The sequence below is a fragment of the Entelurus aequoreus genome, linkage group LG04, assembly GCF_033978785.1.
Source record: "Entelurus aequoreus isolate RoL-2023_Sb linkage group LG04, RoL_Eaeq_v1.1, whole genome shotgun sequence".
Classification (NCBI taxonomy): Eukaryota; Metazoa; Chordata; class Actinopteri; order Syngnathiformes; family Syngnathidae; genus Entelurus; species Entelurus aequoreus.
Window position 1 is genome coordinate 39,635,793 of NC_084734.1, and position 10,855 is coordinate 39,646,647.

Here is a 10,855-nt window from a genome sequence, read left to right on the forward strand (position 1 = left end):
TTAGCCTTGTAGACAGGACCGCCATCAATCATCTCAGGTGGTGGGAGGGAAATGATGGCCGGAACCAGCGGGCTTTCCTTGACTGGCTTCACTTGACTGACATGGAAGGTCGGGTGTACACGCAGAGACCGAGGCAGATGGAGTCGTACGGCTGAAAAAAAACGATGACTCTGGTGATGGGGTACGGACCTACGAACCGTGGTGCTAGCTTCTTGGAGGGAACTTTGAGTCGCATGTCCTTGGCTAAGAGCCATACTCTCTGCCCTGGCCGATATGCAGGGGCGGATTGCCTCTTGCGATCCGCTGCCTTCTTCACCCGATCTCCCTGTCGAACCAGCACCTGACGAGCTGCTGCCCAGATGCGTCGGCAGCGTCAGACCATGGTATGTGCAGAGGGGACCGACACCTCTGGCTCATTGTCTGTAAAAACTGGAGGTTGAAACCCATAGGCACCCTTAAAAGGAGAGAAACCTGTGGCAGATGTAGGTAACAAATTGTGTGCATACTCGGCCCAGACCAGGTGTTTGCTACATGTAGAGGGATTTTGGGACACCAGGCACCGGAGGCCGGTTTCCAGTTGCCGGTTGAGGCAGTCGGTCTGACTCGTTTGGTCTGGCCTTAGCTCTGATGAGCCTGCAGAACTCCCTCCAGACCTGTGACATGAACTGGGTCTTTAGGGAAGCTGTGAATCTTGAAAACTTTGTTCATCATGATTTCTGCCGTCTCCATGGTGGAGGGCAGCTTATGCTAAGCAATGAATCTCACCATCTTCGTGAAATAGTCCACCACCGTGAGGACGGTGGTGTTACCTTGAGAGACCGGGAGCCTCGTGACGAAGTCCAAGGAGATGCCGGACCACGGTCTGGAGGGAATGAGTAGAGGCTGCAATAGGCCCATACGGGACCTGGAGGACGTCTTGTTTCGAGCGCAGACCGAACATGCCTCAACGTACTCCCGTACTTCCGGCTCCATGGATGGCCACCAAAACCGCCGGGAGATGGCGAACATTGTTCTCCGAACTCCCAGATGGCATGAAAGCAGGGAGGTGTGAGCACAATGGGTCACCTGTTGGCTCAACTCAACAGGGACAAACAAGCGATTATCTAGGCACCCACTAGGTGGTGGGCCTCCACCATTTGCCTGTTTCACCTCATCCTCTATTTGCCAAGTGACTACTCCAACCACACAGGTCAGTGGAAGGATAGTTTCAGGTTCCTTGGCAACAGGCTCGGGGTCGAACAGTCGAGACAGGACGTCTGGTTTGATGTTTCGGGACCCTGGCCTGTAAGAGAGAGAAAAAGAGAAGCGGTTAAAAAAGAGTGCCCACCTGGCCTGGCCAAGTCAAGACCTCCCTCACCGCGGTGTGACAGAAGATAGATAGTACTTTATTGATTCCTTCAGGAGAGTTCCCTCAGGAAAAGTTAAGTTTGTTGAAAAGCCTTTAAATTGCCTTCAATTTTTGCGGAAACATTTACATTCTGTTCATTATGACTTTAAATTGTCTTCAATACTTACAGAAACTTGTATGCTAAGCATATGTGTAAAATCACGTATAAAATACAGAATCATCCTTAATATTTACTAAACATGGACATTAGGTTCGTTGAAATGCCTTTAAATTGTCTTCTACGTTTGCTGAAACATGACCATTCTGTTCGTAATAATAATAATACATTAGATTTATATAGCGCCTTTCTATCAACAAGATACTCAAAGCGCTCACATTCACACTTCCGTGGTGGTAAGCTACATTTGTAGCCACAGCTGCCCTGGGGTAGACTGACGGAAGCATGGCTACCAATTTGCACCTACAGCCCCTCCGACCACCATCTATCATTCAATCACCAGTGTGAGCAGGGCAAGGGTGAAGTGTCTTGCCCAAGGACACAACAGCAGTGATTTAGATGGCAAGAGGCGGGGAGCGAACCTGGGACCCTCAAGTTTCTGGCACAACCACTCTTCGGGCGTGACTGCTTTACCCACCACGCCACGCCGTAATGACTGTATTGTCTTCAGTATTTCCAAAAAAGTGTACGCTCGGTGTTTAGAAGACGTTGAATATTTTTCAATGTTTTCAAAATATCAAAACTTCTGAAATATTTGAAAAAACGTGAAATTTAATTCATTGAAAAGCCTTTAGATTGTCCTCAATGTTTTTAACAACACAAACTTTAAGTGCATTGAACAGACTATACAATTCTTTGATGTTTGCAAAATTCCAACACTTCTTAAAGGTTTGTTATGTTTATTTAAAGCAGGGTTATACAACTGGCAGCCCGGGAATGACACCATACCGGCCCCCAAGTTCTGTTCAAAACTTGGGGAAAAACATTTTGCCGCAAATTCCTAAAAACACTTGAGTGCTCCTGTTGTACAGAGGAACTTGGACCACTGTTAGGAAGCGTGTTGCTGTAGCTTGTTTACTTCAGATGCAGTCAGTAGTCAGTCGTTAAACGTATACTATTGGTGTTTCTCAAGGTTGCATTTTAGGTCCTCTCTTTTTCATCATTTGGGCTACTCAACTGGTGGCCCGCAAATTTAGATTAAAAAAAACTTGTGAGACTCACATTTTTACAGCAGATTCTTCGAAACACCAGAGGACCTTGATAGAGATGATCTTTGACTAGGTTTTTTGCAGAAGGTCCTTAAAAACAGCAGAACGCTTTCTTTGTTAACGACTCTAAGTGTGTGTTTTCTCCAATGTTTGTGAAAACTTGTCTGATACGTATGTAGAAGTCGCTTAATCACCTATATTAGTAACAAAACATTTAAAACGTCTTCAATGTTTACAAAAAAAAGTATGTTAGGTTAATTAAAAAGCTTCTAACTTGTCTTCAAAGTGTACAAAAATATGTTTATTAGGCGTACACATTGTTCAATCTTTTTTTATGTTGAATAAATACCAACGTTTTTTAAAGGCTTTTAGATTATTACCAAAACAGCTTTTATTTAATAAAACAATACATTCGACTTTGTGTAAATTGCATTCTTCTCTTCTTGGCCGACATGCTTGCATTCCGCATTGTCCTTTGTTGTGATTGATCAGGGGTGGAAGGGCGGGTCCTGTGTGCTTTTTGGTTTTGGACGCATGAATGGATGACGAAATTAACAAAAACAATTACCGTATTTTTCGGAGTATAAGTCGCACCTGCCGAAAATGCAATATAAAGAAGAAAAAAAAACATATATAAGTCGCACTGGAGTATAAGTCGCATTTTTGGGGGAAATGTATTTGATAAAACCCAACACCAAGAATAGACATTTGAAAGGCAATTTAAAATAAATAAAGAATAGTGAACAACAGGCTGAAGTGTACGTTATATGACGCATAAATAACCAACTGAGAACGTGCCTGGTATGTTAACGTAACATATTATGGTGAGAGTCATTCAAATAACTATAACATATAGAACATGCTATACGTTTATCAAACAATCTGTCACTCCTAATCGCTAAATCCCATGAAATCTTATACGTCTAGTCTCTTACGTGAATGAGCTAAATGATATTATTTGATATTTTACGGTAATGTGTTAATAAATTCACACATAAGTCGCTCCTGAGTATAAGTCGCACCCCCGGCCAAACTATGAAAAAAACTGCGACTTATTGTACGGAAAATATGGTACTAGCTAAAACGTGACATCTGGTGAAGAAGTCGATGTCGCCGAAAAGAACTCATTGGCTGACATGAATCACATTAATTCCATTTATCACTTTATTAGTGTGGAGAGCAACACTTATACTTTATTGCAACCCGCGAGTGTGTTTATGTGTGTGTTTATGTGTGTGTGTGTGTGTGTGTGTGTGTGTGTGCGTGCGTGCGTGCGTGCGTGTGCGTGTGCGTGTGTGTGTGTGCGTGCGTGTGTGAGATGAGACACTAAATCAAGGGGCTGTTACTCAACTCAGTGCCGAGTATACTGTCAGTGCCTATAGAAAGAAAAAAAACATGCATGGGGAACTTCCATTAATTTTCTTGGCACGTGTTTCATTATTCCTCTCACATCACAAGTTGCTGACAAAGACATTTTTACTGTAAATCATTGCATAGATCAGCTGATCAACGTGAGTATATGAAGTGTTTACATCGATTTTCTTTGGTCTTGATTATTATAGTTGTTATTTTTCGGTTTAATAATCATAATGACAATAATAATAATAGTAATAATATCATTGCTATTATTGTCATTATTGTTATTATATTGAATAATGATAATATTTTTTTATGGTTGTTGTTCTATTATATTACATTAGACTATAAAAATGGGACCCATTACCTCCCTGCTTGGCACTCAGATTCAAGGGATTGGAATTGGGGGTTAAATCACCAAAAATGATTCCCGGGCGCGGCTACCGCTGCTGCTTACTGCTCCACTCACCTCCCAGGGGGTGATCAAGGGTGATGGGTCAAATTCAGAGAATAATTTCGCCACACCTAGTGTGTGTGTGACAATCATTGGTACTTTAACAAATATATATTTATTATTATGTCATTATATAATGATCAATTATAGATGATTGATATAATGAATACTAATATGATAGTGATAAAAATGCAAATCATATGTATTATTATACTTATTATTATTATTAAATAACGATAATTATATAATGACGAATACAACAATAGTAATGACAATAATAACAAAAACATAACATCAGTATCAATTTTATCATATACATACATCCATCCCATCCATCCATTTTCTACCGCTTGTCCTTTTTGGGGTCGCGGGACAAGTCGCCACTTCATCGCAGGGCCAACACAGATAGACAGACAACATTCACACACTAGGGCCAATTCAGTGTTGCCAATCAACCTATCCCCAGGTGCATGTCTTTGAGTGTATATTATAAAAATAATATTTATATATAAATAATGATATACTGTATATATATCTTTTCTCACTGGCACTCATCGAGGGCAGACGCTCTCCTTTCCTCTCCCTTATCTCTCCTGCTTGCTTCTTTGTCTTGTCTTGTCTTAACTTTCGTGTTGCCTCTTTTTGCACTGCTCTCCAAATCTAAACAATTGAACTAATTAACTGGCCTCTCAATGAAATTGACAAGATCTTGGATTTGGGGGAACCTGCCTGTCTTGACGGAGCGGTTGTTGCTGGACACGCGAAAAACTCTTGGGAGAAGAAGGAGTGCCTGGCGACCCTTCAGTCAAGGACGTGAAAATGTCTACCTATTCGGAAATAATGACACCAGGACATCTACTGATTGGAGTAAGCGTTGTTCTGGTTTGTCGAAAAACTGGAAGTTGCTGGCAGTCTTCAAAGTACCCCAAAGCTGCCATAAATGATGGGAGGATGTGGGCAGAACTGTGGACACTTTGTGGATAACATCGGACCGTCTGCCCTGCAGGATGAATTTGAGGACCAGTAATAGACAATTTAGAGTGAAAAGCAAATTTTATTTTCACTCGCATACAAAACATTCTAACTTGGATTGTTTCCCTGGCTTCGAGACTCTCCTGAAGGACAGTGTGGCGAAGACACAACAAACTCCCTTCTTGTCTCTCATGGACACACCACCTGTTGTTGTTGACTTTGGACTGACTAGCGGCTGCAAGAACACCAAGGCCGCTGAACAGAAACACGCTGCAGGCTTACACACACACATGCATCCACAAAAAATGTGCTTAGACTTTTTTTCTAGCATTCCAGGTAGCGAAAGCTTATTTGTCTAGTGTAGACAATAAATCAACGCTTTCAGCTGGAGGCCATCACTTGGCAACAGTCATACCGCCATGAGATGATGACAATCATTTGTCTAGCAGCTTCACTAAACTTATTTAGTCTTCCCGCTGTGAGATTCTCTCACTGTGTTTTTTGTAAGATGAGGTGATTTTTTTTAAAAGCATTATTGTGTTTATTTAATTTAAAAAAGCCTCACAGGGGGCACCCTATGCTGTACAGTCAATCATGCAGAAGACATTTGTATGATGTGCAATAACTGATAGATTTACTGCGTCAAATAATAACTTTTAAAAGAGTTGAAAGGTTTGACATTCAAACGAATATTTCAATAAAATGATAAGAATGTGTTTAAATATTAAAACATATGACACAGTTGTTCTTTTAATTATTCTACAGTATTTGACTATATTATTATGTTTATTATGTACTGGGATATACATAGAAGCAGCCATTTTCAGCCTGCAGCTTGTTTTTCATTGACCCACAGCATGTTCCAAAAACATAAAATGAATTCATAATAATAAGTTATATGTGTCATGATAGGTTGGGACTTTGTTTATTTTGCTGGTGTTTCCTTCGCAGGACTCTTATTTTCAGTACATCCACCACTCCTCTAGTTTGAGTGCTGGCTCCCTCACTTATCTCTGATTGGCAATCAGGACACACCTGTCCCTGACTGCCAATCAGCAAGCCTCTCAAGTCAGCCTTATCAGTAGGACGTGGTTGGATCATTGTTTGTAACCACCCAGTCTTGCCTTTCTCATGGTGTTTTGCTTCCATGCATTCTTTGGTTTGCTTGCGCTTGTGATGAAATATATGGTTGCATGCGCTACGCCTGCAGTCTCTGCATCTTGGGGTTTAAGACTAACATAACCTATATGATTTGCGATTATACTCATGTGCTTTGTCAGCTGTAACACAAAGCTAAGATGTTATATTCAAAAAGCTTAGCATAAATTCCCCAACATTGGATTTGTCATGACCTGTCACTGTAGGTCATATCTTGTTTTGATTTTGTATTTTCGTACGCTCTGTGTTTTAGTTCCTGTTAAACGCTCTTATTTCTAGTTCTGACTTCCTGTTTTGTGTATTGCCTGGCAGTGACTATCTCCGCCTCTTAGTGCTGTTTCCCTCACCTGCTGGAAAATTGTTTCTTGTTAATGTGCTTAGTATTTGCTTTAGCTCGCTTTGCTAAACATGCACAGCTTCCTTGTGCTTTCTGTGCACTTCCCTGCTGCACTCTATTTTGGTATTTTTGGACATTAAATACTCATACCTGCACCTCGTCTTCTGTCTCCACATCTTGGGGTCACAACTACAGCAACAATGCGGCATTGTAACAGGATTATTTTATAAGCATCTTAATATACAAAAATAATTAAAGTAGACCCCACATACTTCACTTTTAGGCAGCGCCCGGCGGAAAAAGATTGGACACTCTAGTATTAGATATAAATGTATTATTATTATTACTATTGTTATAATATAGTTATTATTATTATTGGTAGAGTAAGTACACTGTAATGTGTGAAACTGGTGTCTAAACATGGAAGTGTAGCTCCTCCTCTGAATGCAAGTGCTTCTACAGCAGGAATACAAATACTGTATTACTACAAAATACAAAATCTGGCAGATGACTGCCAAATGTATATGCCAATTTCAAAAGGCCACGGCCCCCTGACACCCCTTCTCAACTGTCTATGTGATGTCAAGGCTTGGTTAGCCCAGAATTTCTTAATAATGAATGAGGGAAAAACGGAAATTTCAGTTTTTGGTCCGGCCCTCACTGACTTGGGACCATTGCAAAATTATGTGCGTCCCAAAGTCACCAGCCTTGGCGTCACTATAGACAGCGATTTTAAATTTGACAAACAAGTCAATGGCGTTTTAAAATCGTGTTTTTATCATCTTCGTCTTTTAGCAAAGGTAAAACCATTTTTATCTTTTAACCTTTTTGAACAAGTCGTGCATGCTTTTATTTCAAGTCGCCTGGACTACTGCAATGCACTTTATGCTGGCATTAGCCAAAAAGCTCTTTCCCGGTTGCAGTTAGTCCAAAACGCGGCAGCACGACTTTTAACAGGGGCCAGGAAACGCCAGCATATAACCCCAATTCTTCGGAGTTTGCACTGGCTCCCTGTTCATTTTAGAATTGATTTTAAATCCTTGCTGTTTGTTTTTAAAGCTTTACATGGACTGGCACCTCAGTATATCTCGGACCTCATCCAAATTTACACTCCTGCGCGCGCTCTGAGGTCCGAGAGCCAGCTCCAGCTCGTGGTGCCCAGGACGAGACTTAAAACCAGGGGAGACAGGGCCTTCTCTGTGGTCGGCCCTAAACTCTGGAACACTCTGCCCCTCCATGTTCAAACTGCTTCCACAGTGGAGTGTTTTAAGTCTCGTCTTAAGACCCACTTTTATTCTTTGGCTTTTAACACTACGTGAGTTGTGTGGTCTTCTGTCCTCTGTTGTCCTGTGTGGTTAGGTTTAGGGTTATAAATTTTGATGTCTATTTTACTGTTTTAATTGGTTTTACCCTTTAAAATCGTTTTTAATCATATTTATTTTTTATATTGTCTCTGTATTGGTTTTCTATTCATTTATTCTTTGTTTTTATTCAGTCATTGGTGTAGCATAATATTGTTTTTAATATTGTTTTTAATATCGTTTTTAACATGGCTGTGCAGCACTTTGGAAACATTCTTGTTGTGTAAATGTGCTATATAAATAAAGTGGATTGGATTGATTGGATTGGATTGAAGACACCAACACACTGCAGCTATTTTTTCCCCCATCTTTAAAAGTGTGTTTATATTATTTTATGTTGAGCTGTATAAAGGCCTGCTGAAATTATTTTTTTTTATTTAAACGGGGATAGCAGATCCATTCTATGTGTCATACTTGATCATTTCGCGATATTGCCATATTTTTGCTAAAAGGATTTAGTAGAGAACATCGATGATAAAGTTCGCAATTTTTGGTCGCTGATAAAAAAAAAGCCTTGCCTGTACCAAAAGTAGCGTGACGTCACAGGTTGAAGAGCTCCTCACATCTGCACATTGTTTACACCAGCAGCGAGAGAGATTCGGACCGAGAAAGCGATGATTACCCCATTAATTTGAGCGAGGATGAAAGATTTGTGGATGAGGAAAGTGAGAGTGAAGGATTAGAGTGCAGTGCAGGATGCCAGGGTGTATCTTTTTTCGCTCTGACCGTAATTTAGGTACAAAGTCTCATTGGATTCCACACTTTCTCCTTTTTCTATTGTGGTTCACAGATTTGTATTTTAAACCACCTCGGATACTATATCCTCTTGAAAATGAGAGTCGAGAACGCGAAATGGACATTCACAGTGACTTTTATCTCCATGACAAGACATCGGTGAAGCACTTTAGCTTCAGAGCTAACGTGATAGAACCGTGCTTAACTTCGGATAGAAACAGAAGAAACATGACACTGACTGGAAGGATAGACCGAAGGTCAACAATACTACTTTTACTTCTACTATCAGGAGACACCGAACCAAACCCTGGACCTGTAACCACACAGTTAATGCTGTCCCACCTGGCGAAGCCTAGCAATGCTGTTGCTAACGACGCCATAGAAGCTAACTTAGCTACGGGACCTCGACAGAGCTATGCTAAAAACATTAGCTCTCCACCTACGCCAGCCCTCATCTGCTCATCACCTCCTGTGCTCACCTGCGTTCCAGCGATCGACGCCGCGACGAAGGACTTCACCCGATCATCGGTGCGGTCAGCGGCTAGCGTCGGATAGCACGTCTGCTATCCAACTCAAAGTCCTCCTGGTTGTGTTGCTGCAGCCAGCCGCTAATACACCGATCCCACCTACAGCTTTCTTCTTTGCTGTCTTCATTGTCCATTAAACAAATTGCAAAAGATTCACCAACACAGATGTCCAGAATACTGTGGAATTATGTGGTGAAAACAGACGACTTAAGCTGGCCACCGTGCTATTCCAAAATGTCTTCTTCAACCCGTGACGTCACGCGCAAACGTCATTATACCGAGACGTTTTCAGCCGGATATTTCGCGTGAAATTTAAAATTGCACTTTATAAGTTAACCCGGCCGTATTGGCATGTGTTGCAATGTTAAGATTTCATCATTGATATATAAACTATCCGACTGCATGGTCGGTAGTAGTGGGTTTCAGTAGGCTTTTAAGTTAAAGTTAAGTTAAACTTAAAGTTAAAGTTAAAGTACCAATGATTGTCACACACACACTAGGTGTGGTGAAATTTGTCCTCTGCATTTGACCCATCCCCTTGAACACCCCCTGGGAGGTGAGGGGAGCAGTGGGCAGCAGCGTAGCCGCGCCCGGGAATCATTTTTGGTGATTTAACCCCCAATTCCAACCCTTGATGCTGAGTGCCAAGCAGGGAGGTAATGGGTCCCATTTTTATAGTCTTTGGTATGACCCGGCCGGGGTTTGAACTCACAACCTACCGATCTCAGGGCGGACACTCTAACCACTAGGCCACTGAAAAAAGCATAATGTTAAAAAAAACATATCATTAAAGAAAAATAATTGTCCTGTCATGGTATTAAAAACTTCAAAATGATCTGTCTAGGTTACACTTATCTTGGGGTCACAACTACAGCAACAATGCGGCATTGTAACAGGATTGTTTTATAAGCATCTTCTTATACAAAAAATATTAAAGTAGACACCACATACTTCACTTTTAGGCAGCGCCCGGCGGAAAAAGATTGGACACTCTAGTATTAGATATTAAGGTGTTATTATTATTATTGGTAAAAGTTCTTCTTTTTTTTATTATCATAATTATCATATTACACAGGACAGAAGCCTCATTTTAAATTACTGACAGAAAATAAAATGAACATATTTAACTAAATCAAAAACATGCAAAGGTATGACAACTATAAAAATATCCTTTTTTTTAATAGCAAATTTAAATGAAATATAAAAACACAGCAGCGACTGTTCAAAATTATATATTGGAAACAAATATTAAGATACAGATTTATATTTTACTGTAAGGGTCAGAATGTAGGAAAGAAATGAACAACATTAAATAGGAAGATGGAACAAAAAAAGCAGGGTAGAAGGACTGTCGTGTTTACATGTAATTAATGTCTTCATTATGAATCACACATTATACAA